This window comes from Cervus elaphus, chromosome 3 (genome assembly GCF_910594005.1).
Source record: "Cervus elaphus chromosome 3, mCerEla1.1, whole genome shotgun sequence".
NCBI classification, from domain to species: domain Eukaryota; kingdom Metazoa; phylum Chordata; class Mammalia; order Artiodactyla; family Cervidae; genus Cervus; species Cervus elaphus.
This window is the reverse complement of record NC_057817.1, coordinates 31,643,365-31,657,292: the sequence shown is the minus strand read 5'-3', so window position 1 is coordinate 31,657,292 and position 13,928 is coordinate 31,643,365.

Sequence of the window (13,928 nt, the reverse complement as noted above, 5' to 3'; positions counted from 1 at the left end):
TGAAGATCCTTCAAATATCCAGTCAAAAACTCCTGAAAAAGAAGTGAACTTGTCAACCTCTTTAAAAGCATCTACTTCTGTACTATTAATTGACAGGCTAAGAAGGAAGATTACCTGTCTCCTTACTTCTCTATAACTTCTGTCTACAGCACTTTATTGACATAATTCTACCCTAATGATACCAAAAAAAGAGCAATCCAAAAGTGGTATAACTTCAAGAGCCATTTGGGCTAAAAGTTGTTAACTCTATCAATGTTATCAGCCATTTTAAATCTGTAAATACTGATTAAGTATTCCTGGATCTTGGCCTAGAAATTCTTCACAGCTATTTTAGGACATTAATACCTTCAAGTAGATGTTATTTTGAAATAAGTGTCTAGTTTCTGGTTGTAAGATAGTTGGTCTAAACACCTGGTACATCAATATCAGAAACAGAGGGTCCTTTTATAATTCACTTTGCAACATCTGTAATCATGTGCTCCTTTCATTCTTAGTATGTTTTAAGTTTATTTTTGATTAGTCATGCCACAGCCCTGTCAAATGAACAATTTCTTCTAACTCTATTAATTTAATCAATCTTTGGATGCAGTTGATTCAATTTATTACATGCGTTTTCTTTATTCTTTCTTTGCATAGTCTATTATTCTGTGATTAAATTGGTAATTTATTACTTTTTAAGTTTTATTTTTCCCTAATAAAAAGAGCTACATCTTACAAAACTGTATGCATTTTTGTCACTATTTTTGTTTTGTAAAATTTTTGGATTTTTATTATTATCAATTCTATTGTCAAAGACCAGATACAAGGTATCAGATAAAAGGAACTGAGGTAAATAGGGTGTAGTGGAGGTTTTATGTTGATCTTATTAGGTGTTAGGCAATGTTTAATGTTTGCTGTTGCTATGGCGTCAGAGGTTAAAATTTCCCTTAGTGCCCCTGGTTTTGTCTCCTCTGTTGTCTTTTTGTTTTCTTAGAGCTGACTTCCTAAATAGGGACTGAGGGCTGCTGGTTTTTCAGCTGTAATCCTTGAAATCCTTCAGCTCTATTGATGTGGTGGTAAGGGGTGGGGGAGTGGAAGCATGCCTATGGTCCTATGATTAAGTATCAGTCTTCTAATGAGCGTTTGTCCTTGGGCACCTTTACAAGTACTTCTCAGATTTTCTTTTCCTTGGATCCTTCCCCAGGTTGGTTAGGTTCTTAAAGATAGTTTTCCTCGAGAGCTGGCTGTTAAGGAGAACAGAGCTCTCTGTGCTTATCAAAGGATGATTATTTTCCCTTCTCACTGCTGAAGCATAAGCGTGTTTTTTTTTTTTTTTTTCCCTGATCTTCACCATGAGTATCTGGTGGGGATGCTGGAAGTAAACCTCATGAAACTATGAGGAATCGCCTAGGGGTGAGCCTCCAGGAGTCTTTATCTCTTAAGTTAGCACATGCTCAGTCTTCTGTAACTGGTCAATTTTCCTTCAAGTGTTCTGACGAGGCTCTAGCTACAGCTTCTGCTCCTAAGGAAGCTGTGATTCTCTGTATTCACCTGTCTCCTGGTTTTGGGGTGGTAGTTTGCCCTGTGACTTCAACATTCTGATAGTTTACGGAGTGTTATTGATTTCAGTTTGTTCACCCTGTCTTTTTTTTTTTTTCTTTCATTAATGAGGCTGCGAGTGATAACTTCCAAGCACTATACTTCTTCCATGTGGGTTAGACTTATAATTTAGTTCTTGTTTTTGGAGGAGCAACTTTCTTGGAGAATTTTGAGGCCACCATAGAGTGATGGTGTCACATACCTCGCAGCATATTTCTCCCACCCATTGCCTTTTTTTTTTTTTTAAGTAAAAAAAGCAGGGAAGCTGGAAGAAAATGCAAGGAACTATAGGAACTACAAATATGTTTATTCTCTCCTGACTGGTGCAGCAGCAGGGCTTCTCAGGTGGGGCTTACATAGGTTTATACAACAAAAGTGGCCCGTGGCCAAGTGAGTATATCCTGATGTGCATGTACAGTGCTATAAGTAATTTCAGCTGTTATATAACCATGCAAAGTCATTGTTTATAGGATGTGGGGCATGAGCAAGAGGAAGTGGGGTGAGAGAGCCTGACTGACACCATCTTGGCTAATCACTATTTCCCCGCAACTATCTTCTACAATTCCTCTGGTTCCCTTGTTGCTCTCAGTCTGCTCTTTTCAGAGCAGCAAAAAGAAAAATGACGAACAAAAAAGAAAAGTGTTTAATGGGGGCTTCTGGGACAACATCAAGCATACTTAACATTCACACATTATAGAGGTCTCAGGAAAGAAGAGAGAAGAGGGTTAAAATGTATTTGGTGAAATGATGGCTGAAACAGATATCAAGTGCAGGATGCACAGAGAGTATCAAAGAAAATGAACTCAAGCAGACTCACACCAAGACATATCATAATTAAAATTGTAAAAGTTAAAGACAGAATTCTAAAGGCAGCAAGATAAAGACAATGGGTCATATTCAAGAGAGTCCCCATAAAACTATTAGCTGATTTTTCTGCAGAATCTTTGCAGGCTTGAAAGTAGTGCATTATATATTTAAAGTGCTGAGAGAGGAAAACCTGCACCTAAGATACTCTACCCAGGTTATCATTAATAATTGAAGGGAAGATAAAGAACTTCTCAGAGAACAAAATACCAGGAGTTCATCAATACTGAACCAACCTTAAAAGATATGTTGAAGGGTCTTCTGTAAGTGGAAAAGTAAAGGCTGCAACCAAAAGCAAATCTCAACCTCATGAGAGGCTGTGTGTTTGCAGGTGTTCCCACCAGACCTGTGCAAAGCTGGTGGCCAGAAGCAGAATGGTACCCAGCAGAGTAGTGTTGTGGATATGCAGGAGTTTTGACATGAACTCCCACCTTTGATCCACTGTCAGGACAGTGACATCAAGCCAGTGACCTGGAGGTCAGAGACTACATCCTGACATGGGAAATGTGCAAGGAGTACAAGAGCATCAGTGACCTGATTGGCTTTTTGAACAACTGCCGACTCTACAGCCAGTACATCTCCTGCTACTACAAGCAGCAGGTACTTTTGATCGAGTTGGACCCCACTAAGCCTTTCTCCCTCATGTCCTGAGGTGTCTTCCATCAGGAGATCTTTGGCAATGTACATCAGCCTCAAGCTCACCGTCCTCATGCTTCACTTCCCTGGCTCCCTATCCTCTGTACCCCACCACCAACCCCCCCTCCCCCACCAGTTGTTTGAGGAGCTGAATCAGAACAAGTCACAACCAGATGCTGTGATGGCCATGATTGTGGCTGCTGATTTTGAGACCCTCTCTGAGACAGAGAGGTATAACTCTGGTCCCCAGGACTTCTTGTTAAAAATTCCAGGGGTAAATGCCAAAAACTGTTGCTCCTTGATGAACCACATTAAGAACATTGCCAAATTAGCAAGCCTGTCCCTCAACAAGCTGGCAAGCATGCTGGGGAATGCAGCAAGTGCCAGGCAGCTCTATAACTTTATTCATACTTCCTATGTAGAAGTCCTGTCCAGAGGAAAAATGAAATGAACAGTGTTGCCTTTTTTCTTGTCCCATGACTATGCTTCTCAGCTGCTCTTCACCTGCCCTCACAGGCCTTTATTAATTATTAGCCCAGTAGCTCATTCTCTGGGTTTCCCAGGTAGCTCAGTGGTAAAGAATTTGCCTGCCAATGCAGGAGATGCAGGTTTGATCCTGTGTCAGGAAGGATCCAGAAGATCTCCAGTAAGATCCCCTGAAGAAGGAAATGGCAACCCACTCCAGTATTCTTGACTGGGAAATCCCATGGGCAGAGCAGCCAGGAGGACTACAGCCCATGGGGTTGCAAAAGATTTGGACGTGACTTTGTCACTAAACAACAACAATAGGAAAAGAAAACCCCTATTAGTAAAGGCCAATATATAGTAAACGTTGTGGTACTAAGATTAAAAGACAAAAATTATAAAACCAACTATAACTATAAGAAACAAGGGTTAAACATGAAGATGTAAAATATGACAAAAAAGCACAAAATGTCGGTGAGGGGAGTAAAAAACGTTAGCCTTCTCAAATGGGCTTGAACTTAAATGACTACCAATTCAAAACAAGTAGATATAGTTATAGGTCAACATATATGAATCCCATTGTAACTACAAATCCACAATAAATATACAAAAACTAGAGAGAAAAGAACATAAACATACCACTGAAGAAAATCATCAAACCACAAGGGAAGAAACTAACAGAACAGAATAGAACAAAGAAGAACCACGAAAATATCTGGAAAAGAAGTACAAAATGGGAATAAGTACATAACTATCAAAAATTACTTTAAATATCAACTGGACTAAATCCTCTGATCATAGGGTGGCTGATTGGAAAAGAAAACAAGGCGTTTTCTTTTTAATTAACTTGTTTATTTTAATTGGAGGCTAATTACTTTACAGTATTGTAGTGGGTTTTGCCATACATTGACATGAATCAGCCATGGGTGTACATGTGTTCCCCATCCTGAACCCTCCTCCTATCTCTCTCCCCATCCCATCCCTCAGGGTCATCCCAGTGCACCGGCCCTGAGTGCCCTGTCTCATCCATCGAACTTGGGCTGGCGATCTGTTTCACATATGGTAATACACAAAAATAAGGCCTTTCTATCTGATGCTTAAAAGAAATTCAATTCAGAACTAGGTGCACACTGGCTATAAGTGAGGGGATGGAAAAGATAATTCATGTGAATGGCCATAACGAGAAAGCTGGGGTAGGAGTACTCACTGGTATCAGACAAAATAGACTTTAAAACAAAGTGTAGTTTGGGATTGACATGTACACACTACTATATTTAAAATAGATAACCAACAAGGACCTACTGTATAGCACAGAAAACTCTGCTCAATATTCTGTAATAATCTAAATGAAAAAAGAATTTGAAAAGAATAGATACATGTATATGTATATCTGAATCACTTTGGTATACACCAGAAGCTAACAGAAAATTGTTAACATGCTCCTGCTGCTGCCGCTAAGTCGCTTCAGTCGTGTCCGACTCTGTGTGACCCCACAGATGGCAGCCCACCAGGCTTCCCCATCCCTGGGATTCTCCAGGCAAGAATACTGGAGTGGGTTGCCATTTCCTTCTCCAATGCATGAAAGTGAAAAGTGAAAGTGAAGTCGCTCAGTTGTGTCCAACTCCCAGCGACCCCATGGACTGCAGCCTACCAGGCCCCTCCGTCCATGGGATTTTCCAGGCAAGAGTACTGGAGTGGGGTGCCATTGCCTTCTCCATAACATGCTCCAGTGTAAAACAAACATTAAAAGTCTATAATAAAAGATAAATAAAGGCATTATATAATGAGAAAGGAATTAATACAAGAAGAAGATATAACATTTGCTAACATATATGTACCTAATAAAGAGGCACCTAAATATATAAAGCAAATATTAATAGTTGCAAAGGGAGAAATTGACAATAATACAAGGGAACTTTTAACACCCCTTACATCAACAGACAGATCAACCCAACAGAATATCAATAAGGAATTACTGGCCTTAAATGACATATTAGACCAGTTGCACTTAATAGATAACTTCAGAACATTCCATCCAAAAATAATGAAAGACACATTCTCCAGGATAGATCCACATGCTTGGCCACAAAACAAGTCTCAACAAATTTAAAAGATAGAAATTATACCAAGCATAAATTTCTAACCACAATGATATAAAACTAGGAATCAATTATAGGAAGAAAAATGGGGAAAGAACAAACATGTGAAGACAAAACAACATACTACTAAAAAATCAGTGAGTAAATGAAGACATTGAAGAGGAAATAAGAAAACACCTCAAGACAAATGAAATTTCTAAAATCTAAGGAGTACGTCAAGGCTGTATATGGTCACCCTGCTTACTTAACTTATATGCAGAGTACATCATGAGAAATGCTGGGCTGGAAGAAGCACAAGCTGGAATCAAGATTGCCGGGAGAAATATCAATAACCTCAGATATGCAGATGACACCACACTTATGGCAGAAAATGAAGAAGAACTAAACAGCCTCTTGATGAAAGTGAAAGAGAAGAGTGAAAAAGTTGGCTTAAAGCTTAACCATTCAGAAAACTAAGATCATGGCATCTGGTTCCATCACTTTATGGGAAATTGATGGGGAAACAGTGGAAACAGTGGCAGACTTAATTTTTTTGGGCTCCAAAATCACCACAGATGGTAACTGCGGCCATGAAATTAAAAGACGCTTACTCCTTGGAAGGAAAGTTATGACCAACATAAACAGCATATTGAAAAGCAGAGACATTACTTTGCCAACAAAGGTTCATCTAGTCAAGGCTATAGTTTTCCCAGTAGTCATGTACGGATGTGAGAGTTGGACTATAAAGAAAGCTGAGTGCTAAAGAATTGATGCTTTTGAATTGTGGTGTGGGAGAAGACTCTTGAGAGTCCCTTGGACTACAAGGAGATCCAACCAGTCCATCCTAAAGGAGATCAATCCTGAGTGTTCATTGGAAGGACTGATGTTGAAGCTGAAACTCCAATACTTTGGTCACCAGATGCAAAGAGCTGACTCACTGGAAAAGACCCTGATGCTGGGAAAGACTGAAGGCAGGAGGAGAAGGGGACGACAGAGGATGAGATGGTTGGATGGCATCACCAACTCAATGGACATGGGTTTGGGTGGACTCCGTGAGTTGGTGATGGACAGGGAGGCCTGGCATGCTGCATTCCATGGGGTAGCAAAGAGTTGGATATGACCAAGCGACTGAATTGAACTGAAGTGAACTGACAGGACACAGCAAAAGCAGTTTTAAGAAGTTTATAGTGACTATACAGACCTACCACAAGAAAGCAAAAATTCTCAAACAAAAATCTCAATGTACATTTAAAGAAACTAGAAAAAGAACAAGCAAAGACCAAAATTGGTAGGAGGAAATAATAAATGTCAAAGTGGGAATAAGTAAAAAAGAAACTTAAAAAAAATCAATGAAACTAACAGCTGATTCTTTGAAAATATAAACAAACAAACAAGCAAAACCTTTGGCCAGACTCACCAACATAAAAAGACACCCCAAATAAATAAAACCAGAAATTAAAAAGGAGAAATTACAATGGTACTACAGAAATACTATGGATTATCAGAGAATACTATGAACACTTAAATGTCAATAAATTAGCCTGGAGGAAATGAATAAGTTCCTAGAATCATATAATTTCTCCAGGCTGAGTCATAAAAAAATGGAAAAGTTGAATAGACCAATTACTAGCAATGAAATTAAATCAGTAAAAAAAACAAACAAACAAACTTGTACTTCATAATCCCAGGTCCAGAGTACTTTACAGGTGAATTCTACAAAAACATATAAAGGAGATTTAATACCTATTATTCTCAAATTATTCCAAAAAATTGAAGAAGGAATATATTCAAACTCATTTTATGGGAAGGATTACATAACCAGACAAGGACGATGCAAAATAACATTACCAGCCAAAAACCTTGATGAACATAGATAAGAAAATTCTCAACAAAATATTAGAAACCTGAAATTAACATTAAAAATCATAATCATGAGCAAATGGGATTCATTTCAGGGATGCAAGGATGATTTTACATTCATAAATTGATCAATGTGATACATTAACAAAATGAAGGATAAAAATCATATGATCATGATCATCTTTTAAAATTTAAATTAATTTACCTATTTTAATTGGAGACTAATTACTTTACAATATTGTGGTAGTTTTTGTCATACACTGACATGAATCAGCCATGGGTGTATGTGTCCCTTCATCCTGAACACCCCTCCCACCTGCCTCCCCACTCCATCCCTCTGGGTTGTCCCAGAGCACCAGCTTTGAGTGCCCTGCTTCATGCATTGAACTTGGACTGTTCATCTATTTTACATATGGTAATATACATGTTTCAAAGCTATTCCTTCAAATCATCCCACCCTCACCTTCTCCCACAGAATCCAAAAGTCTGTTATTTACATCTGTGTCTCTTATGCTGTCTTGCACATAGGGTCATCATTACCGTCTTTCTAAGTCCCTTCAGTTCAGTTCAGTTCAGTCGCTCAGTCATGTCCAACTCTTTGCGACCCCATGAATCACAGCACGCCAGGCCTCCCTGTCCATCACCAACTCCCGGAGTTTACTCAAACCCATGTCCATCGAGTCGGTGATGCCATCCAGCCATCTCATGCTCTGTCGTCCCTTCTCCTCCTGCCCCCAATCCCTCCCAGGATCAGGGTCTTTTCCAATGAGTCAACTCTTCGCATGAGGTGGTGCATTAATATACTGCATTGGTGTTTCTCTTTCTGACTTACTTCACTCTGTATAAGAGGCTCCAGTTTCATCCACCTCATTAGAACTGACTCAAATGTGTTCTTTTTTATAGCTGAGTAATATTCCATTGTGTATAGGTACCACAACTTCCTTATCCATTCGTCTGCTGATGGACATCTAGGTTGCTTCCATGTCCTAGCTATTGTAAACAGTGTTGCAATGAACAGTGGGGTCATGTGTCTCTTCAATTCTGGTTCCTCCATATGTATGCCCAGCAGTGGGATTGCTGGGTCATATGGCAGTTCTATTTCCAGTTTTTTAAGGGATCTCCACACTGTTTTCCATAGTGGCTGTACTAGTGACAAAAAAAGCGTTTGACAAAATTCACATTCATTTATGATAAAAACTCTTAACAAAGTGGGTATAGAGGGAACATATCTCAATACAATACCCAGAGTTAATGTCATACTCAGTTCTCCAAGATCAGGAACAAGACAGGGATGCCTACTTTTGCAACTTTTATTCAACATTGTATTGGAAGTTCTAGCCAGACCAATTAGACAAGAAAACTCATAAAATTCATCCAAATTGGAAAGGAAGAAGTAAAAACTGTCACTGCTGATTGTGTGTGTGTGTGTGTGTGTGTGTGTGTGTGTGTTAGGCACTCAGTCATGTCTGACTCTGCAACCCCATGGACTGTAGCCTGCCAGGCTCCTTGTCCATGGAATTATCCAGGCAAGAATACTGGAGTGGGTTGCCAATTTCTTCTCCAGGGGATCTTCCCAACCCAGGGATTGAACCCGAGTCTCCTGCATTGCAGGCAGATTCTTTTACCACTGAGCCACCAGGGAAGCCCCATGTAAATTTGCAGATTACATGATACTAAATATATAAAATCCCAAAGACTATACAAAAAAAAAAAGATTAGAACCAATCATTGCAGGATACAAAGTTAATATACAGAAATCTGTTGCATTTTTGTACACTAATAATAAACTATTAGAAAAAGCAATAAACAAAGCTTTTTCATTTAAAACTGCATCAAAAGAATAAATTACTTAGGAATATGAATGACCTGCACTCTGAAAACTATAAGACACTGAGGAAAGAAACTGAAAACATACAGGTGAAAAGATATACTATGCTCATGAATTAGAAGAATCAATATCAATATAATTAAAATGTCCATACTACTCAAAGTAGCCTACAGATTCAATACAATCCCTATCAAAATACCAATGGAATTTTTCACAGAACTAGAAAAAAATAATCCTAAATTTATTTGGGACTACAAAAGCCAAAGCAATATTAAGAAATAAGAACAAAGTTGGAGGCACCACACTCCCAGGCTTGAAACTGTACTACAAAAATATAATGATCAAAAGAGAATGGTACTGGCACAAAAAGAAACACATAGATCAGTGGAACAGAACATAGAGCCCAGAAATAAATTTATACTTATATGGTCAATTAATTTTTGGCAAAAGAGGCCAAAATATACAATGAGGGAAAGACAGTCCTTAATAAATGGTGTTGGAAAAATTGGACAGCTACATGCAAAAGAATGAGACTGGACCACTTTCTTACACTATATACAAAACTAAACTCAAAATAGATTAAAGTGTTAAATGTAAGACCCGAAATCATAAAACTCCTAGAAGAAAACATAGGCATGGCATTCTCTGACATAGTTCTTAATATTTTTTTTGATACATCTCTTTAGGCAAGGGAAACAAAAGCTAAAATAAACAAATGGACTACATCAAACTAAATGTTTTTGTACACTGAAGGGAACCACGAACAAAAAGTAGAGGATACCAAGTGGAAGAAGATATTTGTAAACTACATATCTGATAAGTGGTTGATATCCAAAATACATAAATAATTCATACAACGTAAAAAAATTGGGCAGGGACTTCCCTGGTGGTCCACTCTGTGATCCCAATGCAGGGGGCCCAGTTTCAATCCCTGGTCAGGGAACTCGATTCCACATGCTGCAACTGAGAGCCTGCATCATGTGCCACAACAAAGATCCTACGAGCTGCAACTAAGACCAGGTGCAGCCAAACAAATTAAAAAAAAATTGGGCAGAGGACCTGAATAGACATTTTCCCAAAGAAGACATACAAATGCAAACAAAAAGATGCTCAACATAACTAATCACCAGGGAAATACAAATCAGATCCACAGGGATGGACCTTTAGGTTATTTGTTCTTTAGTTGCAAGTTCTATCCAACTCTTTTGCGACCCCATGGACTGCAGCCCACCAGGCTCCTCAGCCTGTAGTATTTCCCAGGCAAGAATACTAGAATGGGTTGCCATTTCTTTCTCCAGGGGATCTTTCTGATCCAGGGATAGGACCTGCATCTCCTCCACTGCAGATGAATTCTTTACCACTGAGCCACAGGGGAACCCCTTAGGGTATTAAGCTAGGTGAAATAAGTCAGACAAAGACAAATAGTGTATAATTCTATTCGTATGTAGAATCTTAAAAATCAAAAGTAACGAGCAAACAAAACAAAACAGAAACAGACTCATAGATGAAGAGAAAAAACCTGATGGTTACCTGAAAAAAGGTGGGTGCCGGGGTGGATAAAATAGGTAAAAGTACAATCTTCCAGCTATAAAGTAAATAAGTTATGGGGTTGTAATGTACACATTGGAAACAGAGTCATTAATATTGTAACAATGTTGTATGGTAACTGGAATTATTGTGGTGATTATTTCATAATGTATAAATTAAAAAAAATTGAATCTGCATACTTTGTTTTACATCTGAAACAAATATTGTATGTCAAATACGACTTAGTTAAATAACTCCAAAATACATAAGGCAAAAGTAAATAAAACTAGGAGAAAAATACAGATACACAATTACAGTTGGAAATGTTTCAGTAATTAATTCTACAAGTACATCAAATCCCCAAATATAATAGACCTCAACAACTCTATCACTCAGGTTAACCAAAGTGACATTTATATAACTAAACCTAGTGAACTTCCAGATGTTCAAGCTGGTTTTAGAAAAGGCAGAGGAACCAGAGATCAAATTGCCAACATCCACTGGATCATTGAAAAAACAAGAGAGTTCCAGAAAAACATCTATTTCTGCTTTACGGACTATGCCAAAGCCTTTGACTGTGTGGATCACAATAAACTGTGGAAAATTCTGAAAGAGATGGGAATACCAGACCACCTGACCTGCCTCTTGAGAAACCTATATGCGGGTCAGGAAGCAACAGTTAGAACTGGACATGGAACAACAGACTGGTTCCAAATAGGAAAAGGAGTACATCAAGGCTGTATATTGTCACCCTGCTTATTTAACTTATATGCAGAGTACATCATGAGAAATGCTGGGCTGGATGAAGCACAAGCTGGAATCAAGATTGCCGGGAGAATATCAATAACCTCAAAAATGCAGATGACACCACCCTTATGGCAGAAAGTGAAGAAGAACTAAAGAGCCTCTTGATGAAAGTGAAAGAGGAGAGTGAAAAAGTTGGCTTAAAGCTCAACATTCGGAAAACTAAGATCATGGCATCTGGTCCCATCACTTCATGGGAAATAGATGGGGAAACAGTGGAGACGGTAGCAGACTTTATTTTTTGGGACTCCAAAATCACCACAGATGGTAACTGCAGCCATGAAATTAAAAGACGCTTACTCCTTGGAAGGAAAGTTATGACCAACCTAAACAGCATGTTGAAAAGCAAAGACATTACTTTGCCAACAAAGGTCCATCTAGTCAAGGCTGTGGTTTTTCAGTGGTCATGTATGGATGTGAGAGTTGGACTGTGAGGAAAGCTGAGTGCTAAAGAATTGATGCTTTTGAACTGTGGTGTTGGAGAAGACTCTTGAGAGTCCCTTGGACTGCAAGGAGATCCAACCAATCCATCCTAAAGGAGATCAGTCCTGGGAGCTCATTGGAAGGACTGATGCTGAAGCTGAAACTCCAATACTTTGGCCACTTCATGTGAAGAGTTGACTCATTGGAAAAGACCCTGATTCTGGGAGGAATTGGGGGCAGGAGGAGAAGGGGACGACAGAGGATGAGATGGCTGGATGGCATCACTGACTCGATGGACATGGGTTTGAGTAAGCTCCGGGAGTTGGTGATGGACAGGGAGGCCTGGCGTGCTGCGATTCATGGGGTCGCAAAGAGTCGGACATGACTGAGCGACTGAACTGAACTGAAACCTAGCATTAACAATATACACATCCCTCCCAGAGGCACAAGCAGATTTCACCAAGATAGACCTTATGCTGGGCAATAAATAAGGAATTTTAAAGAACTTAAATCATTCAAATTATGTTATTTGATCATAAAAAATTATATTAGGAAACAATAACAGAAAGATAAGACACAAATTGCTTCCATATCTTGGCTATTGTAAACAATGCTGCTACAAACATTGGGCTGCATGTATCTTTTCAAATTTGTGTTTTCATTTTTTCTGAATGTATTCCAGGAGGAATGGCTCGATTATATGATAGTTCTATTTTTAGTTTTTTAAGAAACTTCCATACTATTTTCCATAGTGGTTGCAGTAAATTACATTCCCATCAACAGTGTACAAGATTCCCCCTTCGCCACACCCTTGTCAGCAGTTGTTATTTGTAGACATTTTGATGATAGCCATTCTGAAAGGTGTGATATCTCACTGTGGTTTTGATTTGCATTTCTCTAATAATTAGTGATATTGAGCATCTTTTCATGGGCATGTTAGCCACCTGTATGTCTTCTATGAAGAAATGTCCTTTCAGGTCTTCTGTTCATTTTTTGATTGGATTATTTGTATGATATTGAGTTGTATGAGCTGTATGCAAAGTTTGGATATTGACACCTTATTGGTCTTATCATTTGCAAATATTTTCTACCATTCAGTAGGCTATCTTTTCATTTTATTAATGCTTTGGTTTGCTGCGCAAGAGCTTTAAAATTTAGTTAGTCCATTTGTTTATTTTTGCTTTTAGCTATTTTGCCTTAGGAGACGTATCCAAAAAATATTGCTATGATTTATGTTGGAAGGTGTTCTGTATATGTTCTCTTCTATGAATTCTATGGTTTCGTGCTTACATTTAGGTCTCTAAACAATTTAAAGTTTATTTTTGTATACGGTGTGAGGAAATGTTCTAATCTCTATTCTTTTACCTGTTGCTGTCCAGTTTTTCTAGAACCACTTGTTGAAGAGACTATCTTTTCTCCACTGTATAGTCTTGTCTCCTTTGTTATAGGTCAATTAACTATAGGTGCATGGGTTTATTTCTGGGCTCTCTGTTCTGTTCCATTGATCTATGTGTCCTTTTTGGTGCCAGTACAGTGCTGTTTTGATTACCATAGTTTTGTAGTACAGTTGGAAATCTGAGAGGGCTATACATCAGCTTTGTTCTTTTATTCCTCAAGACTGCTTTGGCAATTTGGGTTTCCTTTGTGTTTCCTTGTTGATTTTAAGATTCTTTGTTCTACTTGTATGAAAAAATGTCATAGGTATCTTGATAGAGATTGTATTAAATCTGTAGATTTAATAGATTTCTTTGGGTAGTATGGACATTTTAATGATGTTATTTCTATTTTCTTCTTAAAACAACTAACAAAAAAAGCTCTTTGCAACTATGAGATGACCTCGAGGATACTAAGCATACTACCACTTC